The sequence below is a fragment of the Asparagus officinalis genome, chromosome 1, assembly GCF_001876935.1.
Source record: "Asparagus officinalis chromosome 1, Aspof.V1, whole genome shotgun sequence".
NCBI classification, from domain to species: domain Eukaryota; kingdom Viridiplantae; phylum Streptophyta; class Magnoliopsida; order Asparagales; family Asparagaceae; genus Asparagus; species Asparagus officinalis.
Genome location: NC_033794.1, coordinates 19,613,792 through 19,628,054, shown reverse-complemented (window position 1 = coordinate 19,628,054; position 14,263 = coordinate 19,613,792). Strand labels below are relative to the sequence as shown.

The following is a 14,263-nucleotide window of genomic DNA, read 5'->3' as shown; positions in this document are numbered from 1 at the left end:
AAGCCTCCTCCGTAGATCTCCTAGAGAGCTTTCATAATGTGTTTATTGCTCTGTAGCGCTTCTCTCTTTTATTTGCCTCTTCTATTCCTCTATAATAATGGGAGGATCCAAGATTCACTATTTATGCTACAGTAAATACTATAATAAAACACCGTAGTATTGTTACTGTAGTAAAAACAGGAGAATTCAAGATTTACCCTTCATGCTACAATAAATTACTGTAGCACAAACATGGAAATTATAGCGTTTAAAAACATTATTGTAACATTATTATTGTATCTCAGGTAGGATACTGTGCATTTAAAAAATATTACTGTAGTACTTACAAAAAAATAGAAGAAATAAAAAAATAAAAGTCGTGTTTTGCACGGGGTGCACACTAGTATCATTTTATAGGCAAATGATAATTTATGGCACGCTTAGATTTTGTGGGATATTTCAACTTTTACCGTCATATTTTCCGGATCAAAATATTTGACGTGAAGTTAATTGCACATTAAAACAACAATGTAGCTGAGGTCCTTGCTTTTCGGCTACTATTTCATTTAATGAGCTGAGCTTCTGCGTAGGGATCATCCATCTTCCTTTTGGATGCATACTCTTTAAAGATTTCTCAGATTTTTAACTGCAAATTATAGCTTTTAATTAGGATTAGAAATTGAATACCGTGATTATTTTGGTAATTATTTCGAACAAGTTTTTTTTTTTGATCAAAAAACAGGGGTTAAACCCCGTTCATTAAAAACCAAAAATCCAAAAGAATGTTTAATTACAAAAGCTTAGACACGAGCTGTATCTAAAATGTTAGAATATAGAAAATAGAATTTCTACTAGTAGTGATGTATAACTTTCTTCTTCTAAAGATTCGTGAAGATGAAGAGAGGGTCTTGCCATCATTCACCGTTAAGATATGTCAAAATACAAATATACAATGACTTTCATAGTTATTCACATCAGATCTAAGCGACTCAAAATATTCTTGATTACAATAAATAGTTTTGCCTTTTTTCCTTAAGAAAAATTTCGCTCTTTTCTATATAAAAAATAAAATTTTTGTTCTCATAATATTAAGACAAATTGAGGAAAATGATCTCACTTAATTTGGATACAAAATTAGCAATCCTATATCTCTGATCTGGCCTCACCTATAATGCTCTCTATATAGTATTATTTTAAAAAAAAAATCTTTTTTCCCTTTTTTTCCTTCGTATTTTCCTCGTGCTATTGCTAGATGTTTTCGAAACACAAAACCCTTCAGGTTTGTTTGACCGATTATATTATAAATAAATGTAGAGAGTTGAAAAAAAAAACATTTCAAAGATTTATCCTTCATCTCATTTATTTTATTTTGTAATTTGTTGCTCTCCATGGAAATTTGTTGTGAATTTATGTAACAGTCAGCGCCAAAACGGAGATGAATTTTTCTCATATTTAAAAAATACGAAGAAAAAGTTTAAACTCTAGTCTGCTGTTTAAAGGTGAGGAGCTCATGTTTGCTAATTTTTACCATGGCAATGTGTGTATGTCTTAGGTAGAGAGTCCTTCAGAGCTTGGAGCATACTGCATAAGGATGTCAATTTGATTTACTAGATTTTTTTTTCGTCCACCTTTAATGTTATAGATTTCTTTTGAATTAAACATGTTTATGTACTGCTTATGTGTTTTTAGGGTAAACTTAAACCCCCAGTGAACTTGCCGCATTCTGCAGGAAACCGTATGAACTTTTAAAATTACACAAATCTCCCAGTAACTTTTTTGTTTCGCTAAAATCCTCCAATAATTTTCTGCATTTTGCAGATAAACCCCAAGATTAGAAACAGAAAATAATATAAAAAAGTATGTTAAAAGTTATTGGGACGTTTTGTGTAATTTGCCCGAAAGATAATAATGATTTTCTGCAAATGTTACCGGGGGTTTATCGTGATTTTGGAAGTTCATAGGGATTTACTGGAAAACACTGAAAGTTCATGGGGTTCTCCCGTTCTTTTTATGGCATGATATTGAGTCTCTTCGGTGGGAAGAGTAAAAGGGTGTAAGAATAATTAGTTTCTGAAAAGAGAGTTGTTTGCACTAATATATCTTATTTTTTATTTTATTTTATTACATTTGAATACTCTGTTGTTGTTTAAAATAGCACATTACTGTCTTGAGTGTCTTCTATTAATCAACTATTGGAATATTCCTCTAAATATTTTTATGTGAATTTCATATGTTAAAGTTACTCAATTATTATATTATATACTCCCTTTAAAAGTGAGAGTTTGGGAAAAGTTTTCAATGGATAAAAATATTCTTGGCTCATTTAGATATTACATTATTATCATATCCTAATTAATTTCTCTAATTATTTTGTGTAAGCTTCAATATCCTATCCTATTCTAATTAATAGGTAAATAATATGTACTTTTGATAATATGTAAATAAAATAATTCCAATATTATTGGCTAGGTTATGTATCTTGATACTTGTACGTATATGAGATCTTCATCAAATTATACTATTGGTTAGGTTATCTTGGTACTTGTATACATTATAAGCTCATCATCTTTGATTTAAGCATATTTGATCTAAGTATATAATTAAGAATTATATTAAGATTAATATTATTAGCTAGGTTATTTTAATTAAAAATTATATTGAGATTAAGATTATCCGCTATGTTATCTTGGTACTTGCATACATTATATGCTCATCATATTTAAATTAAGTATAATTAAAACTAATATTAAGATTTGCTTCCCTAGATATAAAACAATACCCACATGCAACATTCATCAATATCCACGTGAACAGATTTAATTTAACTACAAATTGGGGTTTTCAATTATTTATTCTATTTAAAAGTATTATCCTCTCACGTATAACTCTTTTGCCTAGCTATATATAAAATAAGAAATTACATAATTTTCATAGCAATTTCATCTCTTAAAGCTTCAACATGTATGTCCTCTCGTCTTCATTGTCTTTATTTAGTAATATTGTGTATTTGATTCAACGGTGATATTTGTATATACTAGCTTATATATACATAACTTTTATAGCAATTTCTCCAATTGTTCTAGAATCACCTTCGTTAGTGTCTCATTCAACAGGTATGTTTCGCTATCTTTATTGCTTTTCTTTAATAATATTATGCATAATTTTTCTTTACTAATATTATGTAACTTTCATAATTTTAGATTTACGTGTAAAACTCCATGTTTCAGTGCAACGTGAAAATTTATTTTATTAATACTACTTCTTCCATCTCTGAAAAAGAAAAAAAACTATTAATCAAAATTTTAAGGCAAATAAAATTGAGTCAAAAAGATGAAATTTTATTTTAGTTTTTTCCCTAACATGTTATTCTCCTAGCGTCGTCTCAGATAGAAATAGAACAAAACCATTAATAGTGTGTTTGTAGCTGTACAGTGTAGATTCTCTTGCCTCCTCACTAAAAAATTTGCACCATGATTAAATACTTATTAAAAATTCCTCATTTTCTGAAAAAAAACTCAGCAAGAAATTTAGACTTGTTCTTAACAGATTGAAGAAAAGAATGGTGATACTCATGAATATCTTCTACTGTTTTAGTTTTATTATTAAATTGCTGAGATTGACGAGACAAAGAGAAAAACAGTTTGTTAGTGAATTATACATATAATTCAAGCTATTATTAAAAATTAAATTAAAAATATTTTGATGAATTAAGAAATAATTTTCAAAAATAAACCCTATATTAGAATTTTAGTAAAAAAAATTTGATGAAAAATAAATATAAAATATTTTTAACAAAAAATTTTTGTGATAAAATTAAAATAAAAACCTCCCTATTAAAACTAAATTAACAAATAAGATTTTGTAGAATTAAATTAAAAATATTATGTTGATGGTTTATACATTGATTATATACATAGAAGGCTTCTTATTCAGCTTATCAGCTGAGTTTGAACAGACAAGAAATGCATGATATTGATCGTTATGAACTCTTTAATTTAATAGATTTGGTCCGATCCATATAACTTTTACTAACATCATCCTATATGAACCTAACTTTCTTTCTTTCGATCAACTAAAAATAATAATATTTTAGGGTTATTTAGATATTAGGTCTTCAAATTTTCAATAATTTCATATTAGTGCCTCAAATCTCAATAATTGCTCATTAATCTCTTAAGTCCTGAGGGCTCTTGCAATTTGGTCTCTTAAAGACCAAAATAGCTCTTCTTATGATTTCTCTTTTAAAAACTATCTTGTTCAAAGAAAGGCTTATTTGTACTTTGGTACTCTAAAGTTTACATCCTTTTAATTTTAATACCCCAAAGTCTTTTTGACACTTTGATACCCTAAATTTTACACCTTTTTTTACTTTGATACCCTAAATTTTTCCTAATTATTTTTATGACAAAATTTATATCTTTTTCAACTTTGAAACCCTAAACTTTTCTTTTTGGCACTTTGATACCTCAACCTTTAGGGTATCAAAGTTTAAAAAGTTTAAACTTTGAGGTGTCAAAGTTAAAGTTTTGAAATCATTGGAGTATGAAAGTTAAAAATGTGTTAACTTTAAGGTTAGTATAAAGCGTCAAAAAAGATTTTGAGGTATCAAAGTTAAAAAGGATGTAAATTTTGTGGTATCAAAGTGTCAAAAAAATTTGTGATAATAAAGTTTAAACATGTGTAAACTTTAGAGTGTCAATTTGCAATAAGCCTTCAAAAAAAATTACTTGAAAGTGTTTTGGTCATTGAGGGACCAAATTGCAACAACCCTAGGATTTGATGAGCTAACGAGCAATTTCATTGTTGATGGTTTATATGATCACACAATTAGTATGTATCCAAGGTAAGATAATTTCGATGAGGTAGAGGAGATTGATGAAGGGACAGCCTTCTTCTCCGACTTTATGTCTGGTTCTTAAATTGGGGTTGCTGAACAATATGCACATTATTTGGTTGAAAATTTGTAATAAGAAAATGAAAGAATTGAATTTGATTTATTCTTGAATTTGATTTATTCTTTCTAACTGCTCAGAAAAAGAATGTTTACAACTCTCTCAATCTCTAACTGATTACAATTTGAATTTTCGATTACAAAAGAGAAGAAGATCGGTGGAGATCTTCCCCTTTGTTTAATTCTGGGTTCTTCACGATGGCGATGAGATGTCTCCCTCGAATGCTCGCGTCGAGTTTGCTTCTTGTTGACGATCCGAACGTCTTGAACTCGTGGAATATGGTTGAATCCTATTGATTGATGTCGATGATAACTTGCGTAGCAAGTTTGAAACTCTTGACGAGTTAATAACTCAGAGCAAGTTTAAACTCTTGAAAAAGAATTGATTTGAACCGAAAATCGGTTAATAAGCCAAGGATGAAAGCTCCAAGGACTGCTCCGCAAGATGAATGCCGATCTTTCAATCTTTTCGCTGCTGAAAGAGGATGAATTGGTGATCCCCTTTGCTGATCTCTAGATCCGAAAATACTCAAAGATCCAAAGATCGTAAAAAGTCAGCCTCTAACTTAGTTGAGTTTTTTGTGATTTTATAAGGGATTAGGGGGTGTAACTGCCCCTTTAAATCTCTTCTTAATGAAAGTTTAACGGAGTGTAGCTGCCCCCATAAATCTCTTCATGATAGGGTGATGATCCCCTCAAATCGTGGGAAGAAAACAGTTTTTGGAACCGTTCAACTCGTGTTTGAACGAGTCAAACGCTGAAAACAGCGTTCTAGGCCCGAACTCTGTGTTTTAAACCTGAAATGCAGAGTTGGGTATTTCCAGTTGGCTCAGAACGTAGTGGTCATACCGCTTTAAGAGTCCGAAACGCAAGAATGAACTCTGCGTTTGGATTTGAAACGCAGAGTTGGGTTCTGTGTTTTGGGCTAAAATGCAGTAATGAAGTCTGTGTTTGGATGTTACAACGCAGGGAGGACATCTGCGTTTTTGATGTTGCAATGCTGGGAGAATCTCTATGTTTTTTATGTTGCAACGCAGGGAGGACCTCTGCGTTTTGATGTTGAAACGCAGGTCTGGCATGTTGGCCTTTTTGTTTTGATGATGTTTTTACAAACAATTTATGACTAACTTTGTTTGTCTAGTGTTTGTGTTTTCGTATTTATTCTATGCAAACAATATGTTGGAGGATGGATGAAATCGAGCTTTCACGATCATATCCAATGGAGGTTGGCGAAATAGTAAAGTGGAGCAATACAATTCAAGTTGAAGATCCAAGTTCAAACTTCATCCGTAAGTTTACCAAGAAGAGCATATTGAAGATCAAGATTGCTTGGGTAAATAGTTTAGGTTTTATATTATGTGTGCTAAATACTTCAAACTCAATCATATACACACATACACGTTTTGGTTTTGTACACACACACACACACACACACACACATGTTTTGGTTTATAGACTTAACAACTATAGTTTATACTTTTTATCAAGTCTATAAAATTGTTTTACAAAGTTTCAAAACTTTACTTATGTCAAAACATCAAAATTCAAGTATCTCATGTTTTTATGTTTTGGACATGTTTAAAAAATAATAAGTTTTCACAAATGTGAAGTGCAATTCTAAAAATTCTTTTTGTAACATATTCATTAACATGTTTATAAATATTTTCCAAAGTTTTACATTTTTTAGAATTTATTTGCTATTTTTAAAGATACTTCAAAAATCAATTTTACTATTCAAATCAGGCTGATACAGTGTTATCGGTCGACTGATGAATGTGTTCAGTCGACTGAAGAAATCGCCTGGAATATTAAAAAGTTTCTGTTTTGTTTCGGTCGACTGACGAGTTCATCAGTCGAATGATGACGTGTTGTTGGCCTGTAACGGTCAGTTCATCAGTCGACTAATGAACAGTATCAGTCGACTGACGGCATCATAACGGCTAGTTTTCCAGAAATTTCAATTTTTCGTTATTTTATCTTTTTGTGATGCTTTCTCTTGGCTTTTGGGGTTATTTCATGAGCCTATATATACGCCTTGCCCTCTAACATTCTGAAGTAATTAAGAAAAGTTTTAAACAAGTTTTAAAGGGTATTTAAGTTTTAGTTTGTTTGTGAAGAAACTTTCACAAGAGCTTGAGGAGATCACCCTTTAGTGTTTGAGCATTCACTCTTCTCCCTCTCTCTTGTTATCTATAGAGAAGTTTCATTAAACTTAATTCTAGCTATTTTATTATTTTGATTCTAATTTCCATAAGCTAGATTTTATTTATTGAGTTTAATTATTTTATTGATACTCTTTGTTTACACACACAACCATTGAGCTTATTGTATTTTTATACATTGTATAATTTGGGTTGTGAGGAGTATGACTTAGAGAGTAAGCTTACATTATTTTCTCATCCATTGTAGAGAACAATTTATTTGTATTGAGAGCTATTATTGTAAGGTTCACTTTATATTACACTAGTACACCAAGAGGAGTGTGTGGTGAGAGACGGTGTTGTCCCAAGAAAAGTAGGGTAGGTGGTAATACCTAAAGAGATGTTGTAATTCCTAACACTTGAGGAAGACACGGGCTAAAGACCAACATTTGAGGTGGTAGTTAGTGTAGTTACATTGTGAGATTGTGAACGTTAATCGATGAGCGTTGAAAACCGATATTATGTGGTGTAAACGTTTTCGGATGATCGCTGAAAACCCGGTGTGATAGTGAATTTCTCCCCAGGAGTGGGAAGCGGAGACGTAGGACGGAAGGTCCGAACTTCGTGATCATATTGTGTGTTTGCATTGTTTATTTGCGCACTATCACTCTTATTTGCTTATTGTTTATTTTACCCTTGTGTTAGTTTATATATCCTTGCTCATATCTTGTTGAATATCATTCTTACTAGGATTAATTAGTTTTAATTTAGCATAAATCGGATTAGATTAGCATAAACCCTATTCCCCCCCCCCCCTCCCCCTCTAGGGTTCTTTCCTAGTGGCATTAGGGTGTTTTCATGACCTTTGCGTTTTGATGTGAAGAGACCATCAATTTGTAGTATCATTTGCTAGAACGTTACTTTGATCATCATCTTGTAATCTTCTTCTTGGCTCCTTAAAAATATGAGAGTCGTCAGATTGTAACTCCCGATGTTGATTGTGAAGGCTATTGATTAGAGTTTTCATCAGTTGTTATGAAGATCTTCAGATTGTAACCTTCATTGATCTACGTGAAAGTCTTCAAATTGTAGCCTTCTGGAAGCCGTCAAATTGTAACTTCCATCATCGGTATTTGATGGGGGATCAACTATCTGCAGTGATTTTTAGACAACCTACACACATGTAGAAACTCGTGAGAGGACGGGGATTGGTTCCCCTGTTGTACCTCCGACGATCAAGTTAGTTGATGAACTTAAGTGGAATAAAATAGCAAAACTTAGAGTTCTCTATGTTTTTATTTTTTTGGAATTGCTCCCCCCTTTTTTCCTCCTCTTTGGTTATTGTTAATGGGCTTATTTACTTCTTTGAAGTGTTTTGATAATTTTTCTAACTTTTTGAAGTCAAATCGATTTTTTTTACAATTCTATGATGAATTTTCATCCTCTGAACAATAGCTATTGTTCCCAGTTTGCGATGTTTGCCTAAGGATTTGGCGTGTACTGATCTAGGACTTGTCTTTGGTTCGGTGTGAAACCTTTGCATATATATTTTTTAGAATTTTATGTTAAACTGAGAAATAGGAGAAGAAAGAGGACAAGTTGAGGGGGAAAAGGATGAATTTTGTTGACACCAAGACAAAACACTAATTTCTAGACTTTGTCTATGCTTCTCTTATTGGCTCAAGCCAAAACACTAATTTATGGACCTTGTCGTGGCTTCTCTTTTCCGCTCAAGCTTGTGCCTCATTTTGAGATCAATTATTTAAATTATGTTAATTTTGGTGAAATCTTGTAACTTCTGTAGTTTTCAAGTTAAAGTGCAAAATTGGAAGATTATATTGAATTTATGGTACTAGGTTGAGTCTGATTGATTATGATGTTTGATTGGTTATTAGATTGTTAATCAATTCCATTTCAATTTGCTCCAAATTTTGTTTTTTTGAGAAACCGGACTCTCTAGAAGCTAGGTATAATGCTCCAAAACCCTAATATTACTTAATTTTAAGTTCTCAAATTTTACAAATGATACTGTAATATCACAATTTGCATATATCATTCTTGAACAAAATTCATACATAAATAGGATTATGTACTCTTTCCTTGCAGTTTCTCAATTAATGCAAAAAGACATGCCTTTGTCTTTTGGTTTGACATAAAGATGTGCATTTTTAGATTTTAATCTACAATTTTCCTTTGTTTACAATATTCGATTCAAATATATCATCCGAGACCAGGTATGACGGCTTCATAATTTATCTCAATGGATATTTATGTTCCTTTGATTTTCTACGATGTTGGCACCTTTCTAAGCATACTCTTGATCAACGATGCTCATCAGAGATTTTCATGTTAGTAGTTTTATTTGAATTTGGGTTCTTGTGTAGTTAACTTAATTTTTGAATATTTATTTCATATGTCTGATGCAGGCATCTTCTGTTGGATTTGGGTGTGGATCCAAACCTTGGCAAAGATGCAGGCAAGGTCGACGACTTCGGGGAGCTCCTCAGGTGAGACGTGCTTTGCAGGCGAGCTCGGGGTCAACTTCAGGCGAGCTCGAGATCCAATGCAGGTGAGCTCGACGAGCGTCAGGCAGGGTCGATGAGGTGCAGGCAAGCTCGGGTCGATCCAGGACAGGCGAGCGCGGGCGAGTCAAGCGAGCTCGAGAAACCCCCACGCAAGCGAGTTCGAGAAACTTCCACAGACAAGCTCAAGACGCTTCCACGTAGGCGAGGTCGAAGGAATTGCTGGCGATAGGCTGTTGTCAGCCTGTCGCTAGGGTTTACCTATAAAGAGGAAACCCAGAGTTCAAGATGTGTGGCTTCTTCTTCTCGTTTTCTCTTCCAGCGGCGGCGACTCTCTCTCTTCTCTCGCGATCTCTTCTTTCTCCTTTAGCTCACGTTAATTTTGAGGGAGGAATTTAAGAAAGGGAGAATTTATTGAGGGGAGAATTGAAGAGGGGTATTTAAGAAGGGAAATCATCACTATAGCTACAGTGTTGATTTTTGCATTTATTAAGAAATCTCAAGTTTGAGATCTGCTCTTGCATTGTAATTTCTTTGATTAATAAGAAATTAATTGTGTGGCTCCCGTTTGAGATCTGCTCTTGCATTGTAATTTCTTTGATTAATAAGAAATTAATTGTGTGGCTCCCGAGGACATAAGTAAGTTTGTCCAACCTCGTTAAATCATGATGTACTTTTCTCTGATGCGTTTCTTGCTGTTTTAAGGGTTTAACATAGCCTCGGGTATATTTCCCAACATCTTCATCCACAACAAAGTTGCAGAAGACTGTTTTTCCTGAACATGGGCGTGTTGAACACTTTTGTACCTCTCATCAATTATTTAGCCTGTTGAGAACACAAGTCAATTTACACTGTCACTTACATATCCTATTTAGCATACAAATTGTATATGCACACGACACAGATTTGAGTGCATGATGCACATCCAAAACCCACAATATATATGTCATATTGTAGTATATGGAATATCTATGCATATCTTAATATCAAAAATGATATATTTTGGCTATCTCCTGTAACTTCAATATTACTTATCCTATTAGTTTAGACCACGTGCATTCAATGTTACTTATCCTAGCTCATGTAAATGACCTCCACCAAGAGCTTTCAAAAGGTGATGTATAAAAGTAAGCAAAGTGCTAGGAGGTAATTTAATTCACACTCTAATTACATGTTTGCATTTTACCACCTAGTTCATAAGTTTTAGGTACAATGACAAAAAAAAACCGACTAACATTCCTTTGCCTAATATAAAAAAACCTTCCTGGCTTTCAAATGTTGAAGGGTCCTCTAGTGTTTTACCTTTTCATGATGGGAGGATTGTCTTTGAGTTTGAACTTGCATTGTTTGATAGTAATAAGTACCTTTTCATGATGGGAGGATTGTCTTTGAGTTTGAACTTGCATTGTTTGATAGTAATAAGTACATCACCTTATTGTTTGTAATTCAATGTTTATCGAGTATGATATTATAGTTCTTATCATGGCTCTGATACCACTTGTTAGAACTGAATCAATACTTGAGATCTAAAACCATATAGCCATTGATTAATTCAAAGAGATTAACAAGAATCAAAGGAGCGGAAGCTTATACCTGAATCCATTGCTTAAACTTGAGATGGGTTTTGATCTTCTAACCTTAGCGGAAGCTTATACCTGAATCCATTGCTTAAACTTGAGATGGGTTTTGATCTTCTAACCTTAGGGTTCTCTCTAGCCGAATTTCTCTCTAGATGGGGGTGAAGAGAATTAGAGAGTGTAACCCTAGGTTAGGGACCACAACCCCTTATTTATAGATGTTATACATTTATAATTTGGCCCCTCAACAAATCACAATTACAACCTGGTATCTGCACATATAACCCCATGACTTATTTAAATACCCATTAACCCAACTTAATTGATCACTTTAGTGGGTTATCCTGAAAGATAGCAATACACATTGATTAATCATATGTGCCCACAAATAGATTTATTAGATTAAATCCAACAGTATGATATTATAGTTCTTATCATGGAAGTCTGTTCCATGTACAAAGTTACTTATATCACCAATATATGCATCTTTTCTTTTTGTGTTTGAAATTATTTCTAGTTCTGATTTATATACAGATTTATAATAAGCATGCCTTCAAGTTATCTCTCCATTTGGAAGTATTCAGTAAATTTCACAAGATTAGAACACAAAGTCACATGGTTCTGGGACAAACTTAACATTACAATGATTAGTTACTTCCATCATTTCTGATGATTAGTCTTAAGAAAAGAACCAAGATATGATGAGTTGTAGTTTTATTTTGCTTCTAAAAGAATGTTAAAACTTCATTATATAGGTTTTGATGTTCATATTCTACTTATTTGAATTTTTTTGATAATTTCAGGGGATGAAGGATGCGAGATTGATGTTTTGATGGGCTCACTAAAGTCAAAAAACAAGGACTTCGGCATATATTTCTCTCTCTCTCTCTTTGGTTAAGATTTTCTATATGAAATTGATTGTAATAGACTTTGTTGGTTAAGATCTTCTATATGAAATTAATTGTAATAGACTTTGTTGGTTAAGATTTTCTATATGAAATTGATTGTAATAGACTTTGTGACTAGAAATGGATTATACTTTATATTAGGAATATCATAACATTTATTTTAGATTTGTTTTGGTTCTTTCATTGATCTTTCTTTCTGTAAATATTATGTGTGAGAAATGTTATTTTTTAATTAATGGAATTGTAGTTGTGCTTCTGCTTGTTAATATTATGTGTGAGAAATGTTGTTCTTTAATTAGTGTAATTGTGGTTGTGCATTTGCTTGTTAATTATTTTTTGTAAATTATTTAAAATCTAAGTCTAATTCCAAAAAGTATGAATTAAAATTTTGTTGTGGTAATTTTCTTCCTCTTTTACTCAGAAAGGTAACCATACAAGAAAAAATGACTTTCTTATGAATTTTCTTCTAACTTTTCTTACAATATTCTTTCTAACCAAACAATAAAAGGAATATCATTTTCTTTTCCTTTTCTTTTCCTTTCTTTTTTACTTTCTCTTTCTTCTTCTTTTCTCTCTCTTTCTCTCAAACCAAACATAGCTTAAGGTACCGTTTGGCATATGGTTAAGTGAGGGGTTAAGGAGACTTAACCCCTTCTTAACCCGTCAAACACAAAAAATATGTACAAGGGTTAAAGTGAGTTAACCCTTCATAATTTACCAAACATAAAAAATATAGAATGATTAAGTTAACCCCTCTAGATAGATTAAAATAAGTTAACCCCTCAAAATAAGGGGTTTACTAATACTCCTATTTAGAAGGATTAAGAGTTAATTAAAATAAGTTAACCCCTCAAAATAAGGGGTTTACTAATACTCCTATTTAGAAGGATTAAGAGTTAACCCTTCTAATACTCCTATTTAGAAGGATTAAGAGTTAACCCTTCTAATTATAAAAAAATAGTCAAAATCATTGTTATTCTCAAACAATACAAATGATCATAAGGGTTAAAATAAAACTTTTATAACGAGTTAATAATTTAGTCCTTGAGATTATCAAATGAGCTAACTATGTTAATCATTCTCATTAATCTCTCTTTCTTAACCATTTGCCAAATGGGACCTAAAAGAACAAAGAATAAAAGAAAAGTTAAAATCGAACCTAAAGAAGTGCTCATCGTCGCCATTGATGCTTTTACTTCTCTAGCCGGATATTTTCAGTTGTCATCTGTTGCCCTGCTAGCTACCATCCAAGGAATTGTAGCGTCCTGTTTTCAGGAATTGAGTCAGGGGTATCAGAATGAAGCAAAATGGAATTCGAGAGTAAAATGAAAGAGGGATATAGGGAGTAGGTCGAGAGAGGAGACCGGGAGGCGAAGGGTTTTTGGGGGAGGGATGAAGAAGACAGCGTTTTCAGGTGAGAATTGTGCTTTGGGAGGAACGAAAGCTTTTGAGAAATCGAAGTGGTGAGAGACGAGGAGAGGTGATTATGAAGAAAAGATTTAGAGAATTAAATCAAATGGTTTGGTTTTAGATGAGTAAATCCAACGGTTAAGATTAACTTTTTATTTTTTTTTAAGAAAATAATTTAAAAAAGGGAAAATTGACAAGTAGCACATGCAATGGTAAGAGATTTAACAGAAGATACAGATATAGATTAAAAAAACAAGATAAACATCTCTAGATTTACCGCGCCCAGCTCTCCTCCTGGATCCACTTCCTTTGCTCGTCGGAGCTCGATTTCAGCTAGGGTTTCGCTCAAATCCCAGCTAAAAACATTCTCCAGAGCAGTTTGATTTCGATCCTCAAAGGTATGCATAACGAAACCCCCAATTTCTAGGGTTTTACATTTGATCCATCATCTTAAAATTTATTAGTTCTTAATTTTTTAGGCCGTTGAGAGCTAAAAAATTAGGGGTGCTAAACCGTATTTGTATTCGAGAAAATATATGTAATCATATCTGTTAGGATATAGTTACTTAAATCTATAACCAATAGGATATGGTTACAAATATGATTTTGTAGTGAAATATCTGGATCCGTGTTCAAAATATCCGAAAGCATATTAATCATACTATTACGATAGTTTTAGTCCTTAGATTATAGATTTGATGTTAATTTTGATGATCAAGATGTTTAATCTTAGCTTTTTAAATGTAATGCGCATATTAATGAACTCTTTTGTATC

At 32.5% G+C, this 14,263-nt stretch overlaps 1 long non-coding RNA gene across 1 annotated transcript; it reads right to left on the bottom strand.

Moving 5' to 3' along the window:
* On the bottom strand, positions 7-13,943 carry LOC109820558. Its single transcript, XR_002241897.1, has 3 exons — positions 13,766-13,943; positions 13,238-13,343; positions 7-89 (listed from the first exon to the last, which is right to left on the bottom strand). It is a non-coding gene; the product is annotated as an uncharacterized LOC109820558 (long non-coding RNA).